This window comes from Somniosus microcephalus, chromosome 12 (genome assembly GCF_052327205.1).
Source record: "Somniosus microcephalus isolate GS21.2 chromosome 12, FLI_Smic_1.0, whole genome shotgun sequence".
NCBI classification, from domain to species: Eukaryota; Metazoa; Chordata; class Chondrichthyes; order Squaliformes; family Somniosidae; genus Somniosus; species Somniosus microcephalus.
In genome coordinates, this window is record NC_140998.1 from 74,599,566 (window position 1) to 74,618,645 (window position 19,080).

General features: G+C 44.6%; 1 long non-coding RNA gene across 1 annotated transcript in view; it reads right to left on the reverse strand.

The window, feature by feature from the left end:
* Positions 1–2,378: 2,378 nt before the first annotated feature.
* LOC147109312 (uncharacterized) overlaps positions 2,379–19,080 on the reverse strand; it is a 50,501-nt gene continuing 33,799 nt past the window's right edge. Inside the window, exon 2 of the long non-coding RNA XR_015080229.1 lies at positions 2,379–2,799. This is a non-coding gene — a long non-coding RNA (uncharacterized LOC147109312). The remainder of the gene's footprint in view (positions 2,800–19,080) is intronic.

A 19,080-nucleotide genomic window follows, 5' to 3' on the forward strand; every position in this document is an offset into this window, starting at 1 on the left:
CAATTAAAGCATCGCTTCTCCTCCTTAGGGGGGTAATCTCCTTCCTGTTTCCATCCCCTAGTCTCTCACACCTTATCCTTTTGTCTCGACTTAATTAGGCCCCCCTCTACTTCCTGTCTTTCTCTTTCAAATGCTAGGGTCATTTTCCGCACGGTCTCTACCTCAGTCTGGTTGCCTTGTGGGTCATACCATGCTTCTGTCACTGCTTTAATATGTGGCAGGCTATTGGCTATTAATGCTCGCAGCCAATGATTCAGGGGCCCTGCTGCAAGGTTAGCTCTAACAAGTATCCCTCCACAGGCCGTGTTATATACCAGCCACAACCTTTCTGCATAACTTTCAGGACTCTCCCCGGGTCTTTGCTTAGTTTTGCCCACCTGTTCGAATGGATTACCTGACCCAGACCCTAGTGCTATCGTGATTTGATCTTTAACTTCCTGCAATGTTCCTGCACCCCTTTTTGTGGCAGCTGGTAAGACAGCGTAAATAGTAACCTCTTAATGTGTTCTGGTTCATCACACTCATTTATTGCGGCTGCAGCTGCTACTTCCTGAAACATAATTGTAGGGTCATCTCCCATTTTTAGTTTCCCTAAATCACCCACCATTTCTTTCCATTGCGTGGTGTTATGCGGTATGGTAAAATCACTCTAACGCCCCTCTATTCTGTGCTCCTGCAGGGGGACCAAATTTCTGCTGCCTCATAGGATTCATTGGCGGTGGGACCGGAGGTTCCGGTACTTCTGGCGGGGATCTCAATTGCCCATATTGTGGCCCATCATCAGACCACTTTCCTTCCCCCTCGATATCCCTTTCCTCTGGGATCATTAAGCATATTATCCCCTTCTCTACCGATAGACGAGCTTTCAATCGCTCAATTTCCTTTTGGCATTTAGTGTGATCAGTTTCTCCCACTCTTTGGGGTCGATTTTCCTGGAGCCGTCAGGCGGGGTTTCAGGCGTGTGGGGGGGGGGGGGAAATCCCGAATTCGGGGGTCTCGACACCATCCCGCCCAAAACCCGCCTCCACGTAAGTTTCACAGGAGGCGGGTACCCGCCCCGCACTGGGACCCACTGACCCAAGGCGGGAAGGGGTTTGTGCCAATTAACTGCCTGTTAACAGGTAGTTAACGGGCAGTTTTTAGCCTAATCCCTATTTTGAGGGGTGTCGTGTGGGATTCCCGACAGCTCCAAACCACGCCAGGTTAGAGCAGGCCGGCCGTCGGATTGAAGGACTTGGAGGGGTCACGATGTCAGTGTTCAGGTGAGTGATGGGTGCATGAGTGCAATGGTAAGTGTTTGGTGTGTCTAAAGTATGTAAAGAAGTTTAAATTACCTGTACTTACCTTACCAGCCTTTCTTCCTCTAGGTTTCGGGAGTCCATCACTCAGCCGGCACTGTAAGCAAAATGGCTGCAAGGTGTCAAAAGTGACAGCCTTCAGCTTTCATTGCCGGTGAGAGCTCTAACTGGGTCTGTGTAGAAAGACTCAGGTTAGAAGTCAGACTGTCAGTGTTTGACAGCTTCAAACAGCTGTGAAACACTGATATTTCATCTGTCAAGACCTCTTGACAGATGAAATTTCAGTCTGTGACGTCACCTGTTGCCGGGTGGCCCTTAATTGGCCTGCTGGGCCTGCTGAGCCCGCTGGGCGGGCTCAACAAGGCCAATCAAGGGAAAATCGCATGGATTGGCCGGACGTCGATGTAGGCGGGACTAAAACCCGAAAGTTGTAGTCCCACCTCCTTCCCGACAGCTTAATGAAAATCGACCCCTTTGTTGCTGCAATACCTTAAATGCTGTTTTTACATTGCTTAACTCTTCCTTAGCCAAGGCTGCCTACCAATATTGCTTATGGCTTTCTTTCTCCCATCGATCAGCTCTTCGCCAATACTCCATCACCTGACACTGCAAGTATTCTATGTTACTTTCCCCTTTCACTTTCTCAGCTTGTCTCTGTTCTTTTAATTCTTCTAAATCTTTTAGCAAATGGTTCACCACCGCTTCCCTGTCGCTCGCCTTTTGTTTCAGTTGCTCAATCTCTTTCTTATTTTGAACTAATTGTCTGTGATAGGCTAACAGCCATACCACTTTACACCATGGCACCTTTCCAAACGGACCTTCCGTCCATTCTTTTGCTTTTTGTACAGGGTCATCGTTCTGCACAATATCTCTAACCCATGCTTTATCTGTATCAAATTTTGAACTAATATATTTTGCTACCAAATCCTCCATACTTCTCACTTTCTTGTCTGGTAGTGTTATAAAAATGCTTTTTCCCCTCGAGGTCCCTTCGTGGTCGCCAATTTACGTAGCACTTTCTCTTACTACTGTTCGGAACTCGAGAATTACGAATTAGCTTAACAATGACAGACAAGAATGTGATCAATAAAATTGGTCTTTATTCACACTATAATTCAAGTGTACATAGAAGCACCTTTGGCAATAAATTCAAAGAACTCTCGGCAATAAATATGCCTGCAACTTATTAATTCAAATGTACATAAAAGTACCCTTTTAACAATATCTAAGCTTATATCAGATTCCCATACATACTCCTTCAACTCTGGGTGATCTCCCTCCTGCGCTGTCTTCGGTGTTCTTCTGTGTTCTCTGATGTTCTTTCTTTGGAAAACTTGAAAACTCCCGCCCCTGGGTTATTGTAAATCACACTCTGCCTCCCTCTGACAGGTCAGTCCCACTCCAAGCCTTCCCTGATTGGAGTTCCTTCCGCATGACACGTTCCTGTTCCTGTGAGATGTATGGGGCGGGACTTCCTTGTCAATCATTGTCCAGGTGGCCTCTTAAACAAAGAACACATACTGACCACTATTTTGACTTCACAAACAAAGAACACGTGCTGATTTCCTACATTTTAAATCCGTCCGTTATCATCTTACAATTCGTTCACATTTTCGATCTCCACACGGTAGCAGTGGTTTTATTACATTTTTCAGAATCTTACAGCATGGTAAGTGGCAGAATCAGTTCACCAGTTATAATTTATTCCAAGTGCCAAGCTGTACAATTACATTGTGCCTTGAAACTTTGACAAGCTCCATTAACAGAATTCATGCATTCTTTTCAGTCATTATCAAGATAGTTATCACCCAGCACTGTATGACATACTTTATTAGTCATACCTTTCTAACGTAATGTTGTGCCTTGCTTTTTTTCTAGTTGCTATGCAACAAGCTATTAACATTCTGTAACTGTAATAGTCTTTGTTCAAGTGAATGTTAACATTATTGCTAATGGGTATGATGACCTTTCTTGCAGTTTACCCAATGTGGCTGAATTTTTTATTTGGGTTCAATAATTACCTGTATATAATATCTTGTCAAAATCACCAATGACATCCTGTGTAACTGAGGCTGTGGCTCGCTCTTGCTCCTCATTCTCTTCAACCTCTCTGCCTCCATCAACACAACCTCTCTGCCTCCATCAACACAATCAACTACTCCATTCTTCTCCACTGCCATCCACCTCCATGGCTACACTCTCCTGGTTCATCTTCTATCAACCCCTTCATATCCTTCAATGGTTTCTCCTCATGTGCCTGAATGGTCACCTTCAATGTACCCCTTACGTGCCATTCCTCAGTCACACCATGTGAAAACATGGGGCTCGATTTTCATCGGGCCGTTGAGGTGGGATTCGAGGCGTGTGGGGGGTTAAAATTGCAAAATCTGGTGGGCGAGCCCAACCCCGCCTCCATCCTGCCTCCAAGCAATTTTAATTAAATCGTGTCTACTGGTCCTGTCTCCGTCCCGCCTCCAAGAGGTGGGATAGGCCGTTAAGGCCCTTAACAAGCACTAAATTGCCTCTATAATGCCATTTTGATAGGCCTTGGTGATTTTAACCCTTTTCGATCATTAGATCAGCGGTGCTGGAACTCCAGGAACAGATGCAGGAGTCTCTGGCAGGTTTTGTCTCCAGGGTCGCTGCGAGTGTGGAGCGAATGGAGGAGTCCATTGCGAACATGAGCAGAGCCTTTGTGGAGTCATTGGCGCATGACCGCATCACCATGGAAAGGATGGCAAGCTCCATGGAGGTGATAAGTCGCCAGAGTGCTGAAAACATGGTGAGTGTTCTGAATAGAATGACATTGTGAAGCACGCCTGTTCTGAAACATGACGGTGAAACCTGGTGGGAGCACAATTGGATTGCTGGCTATTAGCTGCAGCTCCACCATTAAATAGGATATTTGATCAGCCATCATTTGCAGGTGGCAGGACTTTGATGTCTCAGGTCTGGGGGAACTTTTAGAAGGCATAACCACAGCTGTGGAAGTTTGGAGCCTGACACCCATCTCTAGTGTTACCTCCTGGGAAACCCCTCTCACCACCTTCACTGAGCGCTTCCTCAACTGAGGCATATACCAAGTAATCCTAAGCCCTCAATGTGGAATTCCCATTTGCAAAATGACACACGCCACAACTACAGCAGTAGCCATCAGATTTTTTATTTACAGTAATCATCTGATGGCTTTTTAACATAAAACATAAAATTTCACCCAAGTGACTACCCTTGTGACTATTTGTGCAGTATCTTTCTCTTACGCGTGCTCCTACATGGTGCTTCCCCTGTGGCTTCAGCAGATGTGGAGGCCCCTTGCTCACTTTCTTGCTTCTCCTGTCTCAACACCTTTGGCGGGCATCCTCTGGAGTTGCGAACCTGTGAGGGCTCGGCAACAGTCTGCTGCTCCTACGGCTGTGCAGGGGTTGAGATGCCGATCTCAGTTGGGTGGGGACTCTGCTGGGGCTCTGACCGAGGGCTATGCAGTGGCATGGAAGTGTGAGCACTTGGAGAGGAGCCCCCACTTCCTTGATGTCTGCCACCAACTTCCCTCTCATGGGTCAGGTCCCCCTCAGCGTTTGCAAGTGGCTTGAGAGTACCTTGCTGCACATCAGGGGGGCCATGGGGGCCCGTATCTGCACTGGCGGTCCTACTCAGAAGGACTTCCATGAAGGTCTGGTTTCTCTGTTCAATAGATGACCATCGCTCCTCCAGAGATGTCATTCTATTCAGAACACTCACCATGTTTTCAGCACTCTGGCGACTTATCACCTCCATGGAGGTTACCATCCTTTCCATGGTGATGCGTTTGTGCGCCAATGACTCCACAAAGGCTCTGCTCATGTTCGCAATGGACTCCTCCATTCGCTCCACACTCACAGCGACCCTGGAGACAAAACCTGCAGAGACTCCTGCATCTGTTCCTGGAGTTCCAGCACCGCTGATCTTATGGATGGATCCAGAGGCAGAGGGTTGACATGCAGCTGAGCTGAGCTGGCAGAGTCCTGCGCCCTCCAACTAGGATTCTTCACTGCTGTCCCTGTCTCCACAATCTGCTGATGCTCACTTGTGAGCTGTGATACACCAGGTGACAACACTACTCTATCTCGCGATGGTCCCACCAAGGTGTGTCTGCGCTGGTGCTCGGTGTCCTGAATTCTGCTGACGCTGCGCCCTCAGAGGTTACAACTTCCTCTGAGGAGTCTAGATGCTCAGGCTCTTCCTTCTGGCTAGTGGGGATGGGTGCTTGCGATGGTCCTGTGGGGGAGTAAAGGAAAGAGTCAGAGATGTGATGCCAAGGTTACATGCACACTGCATATTGCAGATGATCATAAGTCCGTTAGAGCTTCAGAATTATTATCAGCAACTCATGCAATGTCATTGAAAGAGATAGAAAACTATTCTGTCACCAGCTTGCTGTGATGCACCCGTCTGTCCGTCCCCCACTTGCGCATTGTCTTCCACTCCCACGATCTCCAGGACCGCATCCTCCCGGGGGGTGAGGTGGGCTACTGAAGGTGGCCCTCCTCCTGTCCTCGCTCTTTCTCTCTTATTATGAGTTCTTTTTTCCTGCAATGAGGGAGACAAGTGGAGGTTGAGCGGGAATGAAGGAGTGAGTGTAGAGAATCCATAGCATAGATGGTTAGAAGGAGACAAAGATGGAGTGAGGTGGCAAGACCAAGCGCCCTCCATGTGTTTTGTCAGTTGTTTTCATAGCATCACAGTGATGGGGAGTGTGAGGGCTGCATAGTCGAATAGTTAGGTGAATGTGACCATAGAGAGAGAGGGAATGGGTAAGGGTGCATGGATGTTAGTGTCAAGTGGGATGTGGAGGAAGAGATTGCTAAAGCTGAGTGCTGGTGAGGAGAGGCAATGGGGATCAGATTGAGGGTGATGGGAAATTCATACTCACTTTTCCAGTGCGCAGAAGGTCATGAAATCTCTTCCTGCACTGAATCCAGGTTCTGCGGGTTACTGACAACGAGTTGACCTCCTCTGCCGGCTGGATCCACACAGCCTTTGTTTGCTGGGGAGGCTTCTTTCTCGCTGAACAAGGGAAGAGCACCTCATTATGTGCTCTTGCTCCCTCTACTAGAGCTTGCAGGGCAGCATCATCAAACCTGGGAGCAGGCCTAGGTCTCGCTGGTCATTCTGCCTCCAGGTCCCTCTAACGTGAAAGGCCAAAAGGTTGGCAGTCTGCAGAAGAAGCAAGGCTTGTTGCAGACCTTAAATGCAGCAGCAATGATGACATCATCGGAGGCGACTTTCAGACTGGAAAAGCTCATTTGCCATGGGTTCCCACACGTTGGAACTCAATTGGCCAATTAAGTTAAAATCGCATCATTCTCCCACATCGATTTAGAATTGGGTGGCTAACACGAAATGCGGATTACACGACCCCAGCCCGTCCCTGAATCAAAATCCAGCCCATGGAGTCAGCTTCCACATGCATTCCAGCCACTTCCAATTCCAACTCTCTGCCACCACCATTAACTCCAAAGCAATCTATCTATCTATTCAACATCAATGGCTCACAATTGTCTCCAGATTCCCTGTCAATAAAACCAAAATGATTTATTTTTAGCTCCCACCAGCATCTGTGTGGTTCTGTCTCTGACTCCATCAACCTCCCTGGCTGCCTGGTCATACACAACATTGGCATTCTGTTCAAATTTGTGCTGAGTTCTTCTACTCCATCACCAAAATGGAACTCTTGTCCCCCTGGAACACCACTTGCGCTGCTACCTGCTGCTGAAGCCCTTATTCACACTTTCAGAAAATCATCCACAGACCTCCCAAATGTCATTCATTTTGATTTTAAATTGTTTAAATGTAATCTGGATCTCTAACTGATCATAAATGCCACTCCTTAAAATCACTTAAGAAAAATGTTTTGCCAATTCCCACAACTCTCTAATACCAAGCTTAGAGGACTCGCTGTAATTAATGCAATAGAGTTTGGAGACCTTCCAATTGAGCAGACGTTAGTCAGTTAAAAAGTTAATTTTAATGAGTGCTTTGAGAAAATTAATAAATTGAAGTTATTGGGGCTTAAATTCTGTTGTGACTGTGGCAGGAGACTGACGGAACCCCTGGAAAGCAGCAGAGATCTGTTTGCTACAGTTCCCTACAAGTGGCAAAACATCTTGTTACATTGTTATAGTATCACATCGTTAAATGGAACTACTTTGGTATGGAACTACTTTGGTATGGTGTAGTTATATTGCTATGTGGCACACTGTGCACGGGCAGTGCACAGTGCAGCGTCGGACATCTTGTATCACTCCGCACCATGCGGCAGCACAGAAACAAAGCAAGAATACAGCTAGTAAAAGCAGTAACTAAAATGAGCTAAAAGTGTCTGTATTATTTATAGTATAAGAACACAAGGAGACACAACATGGTGGCAGCGGTATAAGTGAGTAAAAAAATTGTGCTATACGAACTACGAATAAGACGAAAAGTGATTTTATGAGCTGATTGTGAGTGCCGATGTCTGCGGTGATTTGAGAGTGAATCGTACGGGAAACTAAAATGACGACGGTGCAAATGCAACCCCTCATGAACTGGGAAGTCGACGATATAGTAGAAGCATTCCGCAAGTTCAAACAGAAATGTGAGCTTACATTCAAAAGCTTCCTGAAGGGCGCTACCAACGAGGAAAAGGTTAGTTACATTCTGTTGTGGACAGGAGAAAAAGGTCTAGATTTGTATAATAGCTGGAGTTTGGCTGAAGAGGAAAAGGAAAACCCTGCGAAAATTTTGGATAAATTCAGCAACCATCTAGAGCCTAAATCCAATCACCGTATACACAGATACAAATTCCAGAGTCTAAGACAGGAACCCGATGAAACAGCTGACGATTTCCTGACAAGGCTGAGAAATGAAGCCAGCAAGTGTAAATTTAAGGAAATGGAAGAAAGGCTTGTAGACCAGCTAATATGGGGGTCAGCGCATGTAGAGGTACAAAAAGCCCTGATAGGAAAAGAAAAGCTCGGAATAACAGAAGCTGTAGATACTGCGAGAGCTCATGAAGCCATGAAGCAGCAAATGAAAACGCTGATTTCTCAAACAGCTGACATGCGGACGGCTTCTGAGACGGACAACAGAGTGGATGCAGTGAGAGAAAAGTACAACACACAAAGACATGCACATGACTACGGGGGAAACGTGCAGAAATTGTGGAAGACCGCACGATTACACAGACGAGAGGAAATGTCCAGCATATGGAACAAGCTGCAATGCATGTGGCAAACTAAACCACAGGGAAAAGAGGTGTAGAACGAAGAAAGAAGGAACATACATCAAAAACAAAGGCGGACAGCAGAACCAGAGAAAGAAACACAATATCCATGCCATGGATGAGCTTGATGATGATGATGATCACGACAATGCACTAAACATCGAAACCATAAAGATACAGCTTCACAAGATGTCCAGAGCGGAAAATACTCCGAGGAGAGAATTGCACACCATCATCCAAATCAAAAAAAAGATCAAAGGTCGGCCCAAAACCATCAACTTAAAGTTGAAGCTGGACACAGGGGCTCAGAGCAACATTCTCCCATTGAGACTGTACCAGCAGATCTTTCCCGAAAACCTGAGAGAAGATGGCTACCCGAAAAATGGTTGTTTAAAGGCAAGTAATGTCACATTGACAGCATACGGGGGGAGTGAGATTAAACAACTCCGAATAACCTTTATCAAAGGGACACATAAAAGAAAGAACATCAACTGCATGTTCTATGTCACCGACACTGAGGGGCCAGCGATCCTGGGATTAAACAGCTGCGAGAAGTTGAAATTGATCTCAGTGCATCACGAGCTGACGGAAATGCCACTGAAGATAGACAGCAACACCCCACTGGAGGACCGCCCACAAATCAAGAGTAAAAAAGACTTGATAGACATGTATCTGGAATGTTTCGATGATACAGTGGGATGTTTTGGAGATTTCCAATACCACATCACCATCGATCCGGAGGTAAAGCCCGTTATCCATGCTCCACGAAAAGTACCCATCGAGCTGAAGACAAAGCTTGAAAGAGAGCTAAAGGAGATGGAAGAAAAGGGAGTGATCGTAAAGGTCACTGAACCCACAAACTGGGTAAACTCAATTGTGGTACGAGAAAAGCCAAACGGGCGTCTCAGAATATGTTTGGACCCCAAAGATCTAAACCAGGCGATAAAGAGGGACCACTGTCCCACCCCAACGCTAGAGGAGATTACACCATCACTGGCAGGAGCCAAGGTTTTCTCAAAACTAGATGCCAGAAATGGATATTGGAACGTGAAGTTGGATGAGGAATCAACAACACTGACAACATTCAACACACCATTTGGGCGTTACAAATTCCTGCGGCTACCATTCAGGTTAAAGGTCAGTCAAGATATCTTTCAGCAGAAAATAGACGAGACATACAGAGGCTGTGAAGGTGCTATAGGAATAGCTGATGATATTCAGATCTATGGAGCAGATGAAAGAGACCATGACATGCACCTACATGAGGCCATGGAGAGTACCAGGAAGGCTGGCATCAAGTTAAATGCAGATAAGTGCACAGTTAAAGTCAAGGAATGCCAATTCTTCGGTATGATTTATACACCAGAGGGAGTCAAGCCAAATCCAGAGAAGATTGCGGCGATTGCTGAAATGAAACCACCCAAAGACAAGAAAGAGCTGAGGAGTTACCTCGGCTTGGTCCAATACATGAGTTCTTTCATCCCACACATGTCGGAACATACAACAAATCTCAGAGAGCTATTGAAAGAAGACGCCGAATACCAGTGGTCTGAATCACACGAAAGGAATTTCAAACAACTTAAAGAACTGTTGTGCAAAGAAACAAGTCTGTCATATTATGACAGAAGAAAACCAGTCACTCTGCAAGTAGACGCTTCTACCAGAGGACTAGGGGCAGCTCTGGTGCAGGAAGGAAAGCCGATAGCTTTCGCATCAAAGGCCTTGACGTCAGCCGAGACGAGATACGCCAACATCGAAAGAGAACTATTAGTAGTAGTGTACGGATGCGAGAAATTCCATACATACCTATATGGCAGGCGATTTACAATAGAGAGTGACCATCGTCCACTAGAACAGATCTATAAGAAGAATCTGTGCAAAGCGCCTGCAAGACTGCAAAGACTACTTCTAAGGATCCAAAGCTATGACTTCACGCTTAAATATAAGCCAGGAAAGGAAATGGTGCTAGCAGATGCGTTGTCTCGATTGTCACCATATGAGAAACACGAGGTGGAGGGCCTAACAGTAAAAATCCACCACCTAGTGAATGTTACCCCTACAAAGCTCAGTCAAATCAGAGATAAGACTAGCAAAGATGAGGAATTGCAACTACTCACACAACAAGTAATACAGGGGTGGCCGGAGAGAATCCAGCAGGTACAGGCGACAATTCGTCAATACTGGACGATTAAAGACGATATTGCAGTAGAAGACGGTATTCTCCTTGCTGGATCGAGGATCATCATGCCAAAGACGATGCAGACACAACTTCTCCATCTCATACATGAAGGCCACATGGGAATGGAGAAATGCAAGCTGAGAGCCAGATCAGCTGTATACTGGATAGGCATGTAAAAAATATCGAACAGATGGTCTCTGCATGTGGTACAGGTAGACTATCCTTTATCCGAAAACCTCGGGACCAGCCGTGTTTCGGTTTTCGGAAAATTTCGGATTTCGAAAGGTGGGTCGGCGGGGGTCCGCGGGGGGGTCGGGGTCGGCGGGGGGGTCGGCGGGGGCCGCGGGGGGGGTCCGCAGTCGTGGCTTGTCCGTCGCTGCTAGCCTGGAATGCAATGAAGTTCCGCATTTCCACCAACAGGTCATCGTGCTCGGTCGGAACAGGGGCCGGCACCACCGCGGGCTCAGAGCTCTCGTTGCTTTCGAGCCTTTGGAAGAGAGTTAGGTGGTTCCGCGGGGGGGGTCGGCGGGGGGTCGTGCGCACGACTTACGCTGACCCTATGCTCAGCGTAAGTCGGCGGGGGTCGGGGTCGGCGGGGGTCCGCGGGGGGTCGTGCACACGACTTACGCTGACCCTCTGCTCAGCGTAAGTCGTGTGCCACTCTGGTCATGTCGTGCGCACGACTTACGCTGACCGAAAAAACCTTCGGTTTTTAGAGGGTTTCGGTTTTCGGAAGTTCGGATAAAGGGTAGTCATAGAGTCATAGAGTCATAGAGTTTTACAGCACAGAAAGAGGCCCTTCGGCCCATCGTGTCTGCGCCGCCCATGCCAGAAATACAGAAATGCACAACAGAAAGAGATGATACCTAGTGAAATACCGTCAAGACCATGGCACACTGTTGGGGCAGGTCTCTTCGTGTGCAATCAAGAATGGTATCTCATAGTGGCAGATTACTATTCCAAGTTTCCTTTTGTGAGAAGGATGAAAGACTTGAGAGCCACAACTACCACCAGGATTGCAAAAAGCTTGTTTGCTGAACAAGGAATCCCGGAAAAGGTAATCTGTGACAATGGAACCCAGTTCACATCGAGTGAATTCAGAGCTCTGGCAGAAAAGTATGGGTTCAAAATAGTAACCTCATCCCCACATTTCTCAAGGGGACACGGGTTCATCGAAAGACAGATCCAGACTGTCAAGAGAACTCTCATCAAAAGTAGTGAGATGGGGGAAGACCAAGACCTTGCCCTCCTATCACTCAGATCAACACCACTGAAAGCAGACATGAAATCACCTGCGGAATTGCTGAATGGGAGGAAGTTTAAGACTACACTACCAGCAAAAATATATCTTCCCCAGGACCAGGAGGACTTCAGACAAAAGCTGGCAGAAGCACAAATCGTAGGAAGCAAACATTACGATAAACATGCAAAGACGCTACCAGAATTGCTGAATGGACAATCAGTGCATGTGCAAGACCCAGTGTTGAAAACCTGGAATCCAGCCAAGGTCATTGGAAAAGCTGATACTCCAAGATCCTACTTCGTAGAGACTGAACATGGTAACCAATACAGACGGAACAGACTCCACATCAGACCTTCACCTGAACTGGATAAGCAGCAGACAACACCAGCAACATTGACAGCACCAGCTACCACAAGCAGTACAACACCAGAAACAAGCGCTACAAATCAGACAACCACGAGCATGCACACTCCAACTCCAAAGGCGACAGCAACAACAACAACGAGAGCGGAACACACCAAAACACTGCAGAGAGGAATGGTCACCACCAAATCCACAAGATGGAGGGACAACATCCAACCACCTGAGCGATATCGCGAATAAAAAAAAACTCACGATTCTTTGTAGTTGATAATAGTTTAGATATATTTGTTAATTTAAATTGTTAAATGTCATGTTTTAGTTTTTTGAGAAAGAGGGATGTTACATTGTTATAGTATCACATCATTAAATGGAACTACTTTGGTATGGAACTACTTTGGTATGGTGCAGTTATATTGCTATGTGGCACACTGTGCACGGGCAGTGCACAGTGCAGCATCGGACATCTTGTATCACCCCGCACCATGCGGCAGCACTGAAACAAAGCAAATACAGCTAAGTAAAAAGCACTAACTAAAAATGAACTAAAAGTGTCTGTAATATATATAGTAAAAGAACACAAGGAGACACAACAGGGCCTCAGTTTATATTTGTTTTTTAATTCCTGGAATCAATTATTTTTGACGTTTCAAAAACAGGTAAAATATCAGTAAAATAAGAGAAAAGTTTGGCGGAGATCAGAGAGAAAAATGATGCTATATTACTACTTATGTTGACAGGAGCTGCGTGCAGCTATAAGTACCTGGCGCACTTCCTGGGCCAGTTTTTGGCTTCTTGCACAGTTCCAAATTCTCTCTGTTCTCTTGCATAGAGTGTGCCGCATACGAACACGTTCTTCCCATGACTGTCAAGTGACTATGTGAGTTAGCTAAACCGACTGTGCTTCAGAAGACAGAATTATTTCTAGGGCATGAGAAGAAAGTGCAGGCTTTTAAACTTGTTAGTAAAAAAATACATTAAAAAAATGTGTTTAGAAATGAGAAGAAGAAAAATGAATACTATGAAGAAAAAATGGTAATGTAGATTAAAAAAAAAACCTGCTTTAAGGCCAACAACAATGAGCCTTGATTTTCCACATGGGCAAAAACACAAGGAGTGTGGTACTAGTCAATGTTCCCTGTGGTTTTTTTTTGGGTGCACAGCCCTTTAAGGGGCTCATTCAAAATACTGCACATGCGCGATTTTTCCTATTTAAAAGCTGGTGAGCTGTCTGCGCGGGAGCTGCGTGGCTGTGCCACCGCGCTACTTAAAGGGATCATTGATACTATTAGCACGAAATGCCTGCCCCTGTCCTCATGCTGCTTTCCTTTGGAATGTGCATCTCTCCCTCCCACCCTTCTCTTGTCTTATTTTGTGAGAAATAACTGCTCCCTGGCCAAACAGGGGGCTCTTAGCCTCCTGCAGACCTTACAGACAAGAAAAATGAATTGAAGTTATATTGCCAAAAGAGTTCCTTATAAAAATTTATCAATCTCAGTCTTGAAAATTTCAATTGACCCAGCATCCACAGATTTTTGAGCTAACGAGTTCCAGATTTCTACTACCCTTTGTGTGAATAAGTGCTTGCTGAATGGCTTAACTCTCATTTTAAGATTATGCCCTCTTGTTCTGGATTCTCCCACCAGAAGAAATAGTTTTTCTGTAACTAACCTATCAAATCAGTTCATCAATTTTAAACATCTCAATTAGATCACCCCTCAACCTTCTAAACTCCAGGGAATACAAACCAAGTTTATGCAACCGGTCCTCATAATTTAACCTTTTAAGCCCTGGTATAATTCTGGTGAATCGGCACTGTACCTGTTCCAAGGCCAATATATCTTTCCTGAGGTTCAGTGCCCAAAACTGAACACAGTACTCCAGATTGGCTCTGACCAAGGCTCTGTATAACTGAAGCATAACTTCCTTACTTTTATATTCCAATCCCCTTGAGATAAAGGGCACCATTCCATTAGCCTTTTTGGTTGCATTTTATATCTGTGCACTGGCTTTTAGTGATTTGAGTACATGAGCACCTAAATCCCTTTGATACTCCACAACTCCTAGTCTCTCACCATTAAGAAAATATTCCAATTTGCCTTTCTCAGCGGATGACCTCACATTTTCCCCCATTGAACTCCATCTACCACAGTTGTGCCCACTCACTTAGACGATCTATGTCCGTTTGTAACTTTTTGCCCCATCTGCACAATTACTGTGCTTCTTAACTTAGTGTCATCTGCAAATTTATATATACAACTCTCCAGTCCTTCATTTAAGTAGTTGAAATATATGGTGAAAAGCTGAGGCCCCAGTACAGATCCCTGATGAAGGTCACTTGTCACATCCCCCCAATCAGAGAACGTTCCCTTTATCCCTGTCTCCTACCTCCCAATTAATCACTGACCCATTTCACAAGGTTACCTCCAATTCCATGCGCTTTAATTTTTGCTAATAATCTCTTGTGCAAAACCTTATTAAAAGTCTTCTTGAAGTCCATATAGACAATATCCATAGATATTCCCCTGCTCGTGATCTCCTCAAAAATTTCAACTAGAATAGTCAGACATGACCTACCTTTCACAAATCTATGCTGACTCTCTGATCAGCTCATACTTGTCCAAGTGTTCAATCACTCTGTCCCTGATGATAGATTTTAGTAACTTCTCCAAAGTTGATGTTAAATTGAAAGGTTTGTAATTACATGTCTTCTTCCTCCCGCCCTTCTTAAATAACATTGTGACATTTGCAATTTTCCAATCCAAAAGGTACAATTCCTGAATTGAGAACACTTTGGAAAATTAGGACTAACGCATCTGCAATTTCTTCACTTATTTCTTTTAATACCCTGGGGTGGAAACCAATGTTCCCTCTCTGCCGGTCCCGCGCAGCCCGGGACCGGCTTTTTGAATGTTAAGTTTCACGTATGCGCGAAGCTGTGAATGGGCCGCGCACCCAAAAAAAAACTAGAGGGAACATTGGCGGAAAGCATCAGTTCCTGGACATTTGTCTATCTTAAGTCCCATTATTTTCTCTCTTACCTTTTTTTACTTAGATTAAATTCACTGGGTAGAAATTGGTCCCTGTTGTGTCTATTTTCACAGAGGAAAACAAGGGGGAAAAGTACCAATTTTGCGGAGCAATATCCCAAACCCCAAGTATGCCTGAAATATGGACGACCCCATAATGGGTCAGGAAATTTTTCAGTCGTCCCCCATGGCCACCTAAAAGAGGCATTAGGCCCCTTGCACGTGTTGATGAGTGGCCTGATGCCTTTTTCCGAGAACTCTATTCCTCCAATTCTGACCTTTTGTGGATTCTCCACTCTCCCACCATTGGTGGCTGTGCCTTCAAACTTCTAGGCTCTAAGCTCTGGAATTCCCTGCCTAAACCTCTCTGCCACACCACCTCCCTCTCCTCCTTTAAGACCCTCCTTAAAATCCATCTCTTTTATCAAGCTTTTTGTCACCACTCCCAATCGCTTCTTCTTTGGCTTGGTATCGATTTTTGTTTGATTATGCGCGGAATAGACTGATGTGGGCCTGTAATATCACCTTAAAAGGGGAGGACTGAAAAGATTGGTGAAGTGAGGTCAATGGATTAGCAGATTTAACTGATAGGGAAATGTAAAGAGCTCAGCAAGCAGGCAGGAGTTAATCTTAAGGGAACCTTTAAGGCTTAAAAGTCCCAAAATGAATGAAGTAAAAGTCTTTGCCTGTTTCCAGCTTTACCCAACTGCAGCTTATGATCTCTTTAAGTAGAGCTGCAAATGGCAGCCTCCTGACCTGTACTGCCCATGGCATGTGGGTGTGTGACAGTTATTATTGACACCAAAATCGCATTGGGGTCCTAACTGCATCATCTAACCCTCACTTAAATATATTAATGGGGTCCAGGCCTGTATCCAGCGAGACACTGACCACCTAAATTGAGGTCTGCCCGAATATTGGAACAGGCCGACCTCCGGCAGTAAGTCAGCGATTTTATTTTGTGTGGTTTTCATTCCTCTACCTCCCAGTTCATGCCCAAAACGGGGTGGTAGCAAGATGAAAATAAGCCCCATTGTGTCCTCTTTAGGATGGATGGGGTGATGTAGAGAAAATGGCAGCCTCTCAGCAAAGGACACAAAAGTAGATGATAAAGTAATTGTTTTTTTTTGCAGCTAACAGTCAGAGTCAGTTTAGAAATAAACTTTTATGACTCTTTCTAAATTACCTGTTGGGCTTTTTAAATCAAGTTGTGCCTTTTCATCACTACCTAGCAATGCTGGCTGTTCATTTTATATGAATGTGATTGACACTGAGCGTAGGTGAGCCACTAATGGCTAAAAATGGGATGTATGATGTCACCATATCATTACCACATCATTTAAATATCTCCGTCCATTTTAGAGAGAGCACTTCTACTATCCTCTGGAAGCGAAAGCAGAAAATTGGATGAGTGCATAACTGATCCCCAAACCCAGGCTATCATGTTCAGTATAAATGGATTTTTTACCAAATTCTTAATTACGATATAAAAATATGTAAATCTTGTTATCAGCAACTTTGCTTGTCTGTCCTGATCTATGTGGAACAGGAATCATCATATTCGCATATGACTAAAGCCAGCTATGTATTCTCAAATGGTCTTAATTGCTAGTTAATAATATATGTTCTGAAAGTTCACTTGGTAGAGCTTGTAATATTCTATTTTTGAAATTCAGACTGGATTTGGTTTGAGGACATTGTCACATTCAATAGCATGTTCAGCAGACAGCTGGATGACCCAAATGAATATAATGTAATGAATATTCTGCAGTAACTTCAGAATCTCTCCAAACTTACAGCTGTAAAGTAGCAGATTGTACAAGGTGGTACAAGTCACAGATACCGGTATACACATTGGGAGAAAGAACTGAACCATTAGTTTAAGAGTAAGTACACAGCACATTGTTATCCTCAAGAAGCATCATCTTGCTCTCATTTCAATTCGTCTGACCTCCACATTCAAGCTCTCCTGGTTTGGATCTGAACAGACAGGAAATGTCAGTTATTTAAGTTTCCTCTTTGCTAAATGAAAGGCAGAGGCAGTAGTAACATTGAGTTCTGACTGGATCAGTGTCAACTTGCAGCACAGAGTTAACAGCTGAAACAAACATGTTCAACAGGCTTAACTGTGTCTCTGGCACCTGTTGTGACATTTTCACCACATTAATAATCATGCTGGAAGTTAACCCATGAGGCTCAAAGCAACCTAATACATAGTTTTAAATTTTTTTTACAGCAAAGTTGAAAATAGAGAAGTTTAGAATATAATTATATATATTACAACTATTTAGTACATTAAATATCAGAACTTACCCACTTTAAAAAACTTGGTGGTGGGAACAGACCCATATTTTGATTTAGGTTTTTCTGCTTTATACTCTGTTATGATGACGCAGTTCTAATTAGAGAAATTAGATTATCAGTCAAGGCTTAGATAATTAGTCCAAAATTCCTTCGGATGCAATCCTCGACACTTATGCCCCATGTATTCGGAAGCTCCGGTGCCTGTTCACCATTGGAGGTGGTGGGCGGAGAGCATTGGGAGAAGGTTGCCCTGGCCCACCACTGACTTCAGACATGTCACCTCGGCCCCCGTTTGTTATGTTCATTAATAACTAGACATTCTTATTATGAACAGCTAGCTTCTAGCTAGTCATTTATTCAGTACACATTCTCTAGGTACAGCATCTGTAGAGATTCAGCATGTGTACTTCTGTGTGCAGGCAGCCATCTTGACTACTGCCTTGTGGGTAGCCTAGTGCATCATGGGTAGTGTAGTCTTAAACACATACAACTAAATATACAGCTCTACGTCTCCATCTAATGTACCACTCTAGAATGACATGTTATTGATCATTACATCCCCCTTTCTTTGAGGTTAAACAAAATCGATATCAATCAACTTTCAAGAAAAATGATAAAGATGATATCAGTAACACTTTTGTTAGTGCTCTATAAACATAAACATTTTCACAACAGTCAATACATTTTCAATATAGTTTTTCTTTGTACTCAAAGATTAAGTCTATCAGGCTTTTTTACTTCACGTGTGGATCTTCTTAACACGGGTAAGTCTGATGTGTTTTCATGAGATTGTTCTGGTGGTAAATGACCAGATTCAGTTGCGGCATTGTCATCAATCTGCTCTTGGATAGTTTCTTGTGTTTTCAGGAGGGAACGACGGTTCCTCCTGAGAATCTGCCCTTCCTCAGTTCTAACAGTGTATGACCTTGGTCCTACTTCCTCAAGAACTGTAGCGTTCCTGTTCCATGCATCTGGATCCTCAATCCTGACAACATCATCTCTTGTCAATGGTTTCAGAGTTTTGGATGATTTGTCATAGTATGATTTCTGTTTCAGCTTTAGCAGTTGAAGTCTCTGTCTCAGTTCCTTACTTTGCTGTTCTTTTGCACAGCAGGGTAGCGTGGTGCGCAACTTGCGACCCATTAGTAGTTCAGCAGGTGAAGAACCAGAGTCTAAAGGTGAGGCTCGGTAGCTCAGCAGGGCGAGATAAGGATCAGACTTGCTTTCTGTCGCTTTCTTCAGTAGCTGCTTGAGAACTTGAACACCTTTTCTCCGCCTTACCATTTGACTGAGCATACAAAGGACTGGATGTGATGTGCTGAATGTCATAATGTGCTGCAAATTGTTGCCACTCCTTACAGTTGAAGCACGGACCATTGTCGCTAATGGCAATCCTGGAAATTCCATGTCTGGCGAAGATGGATTTC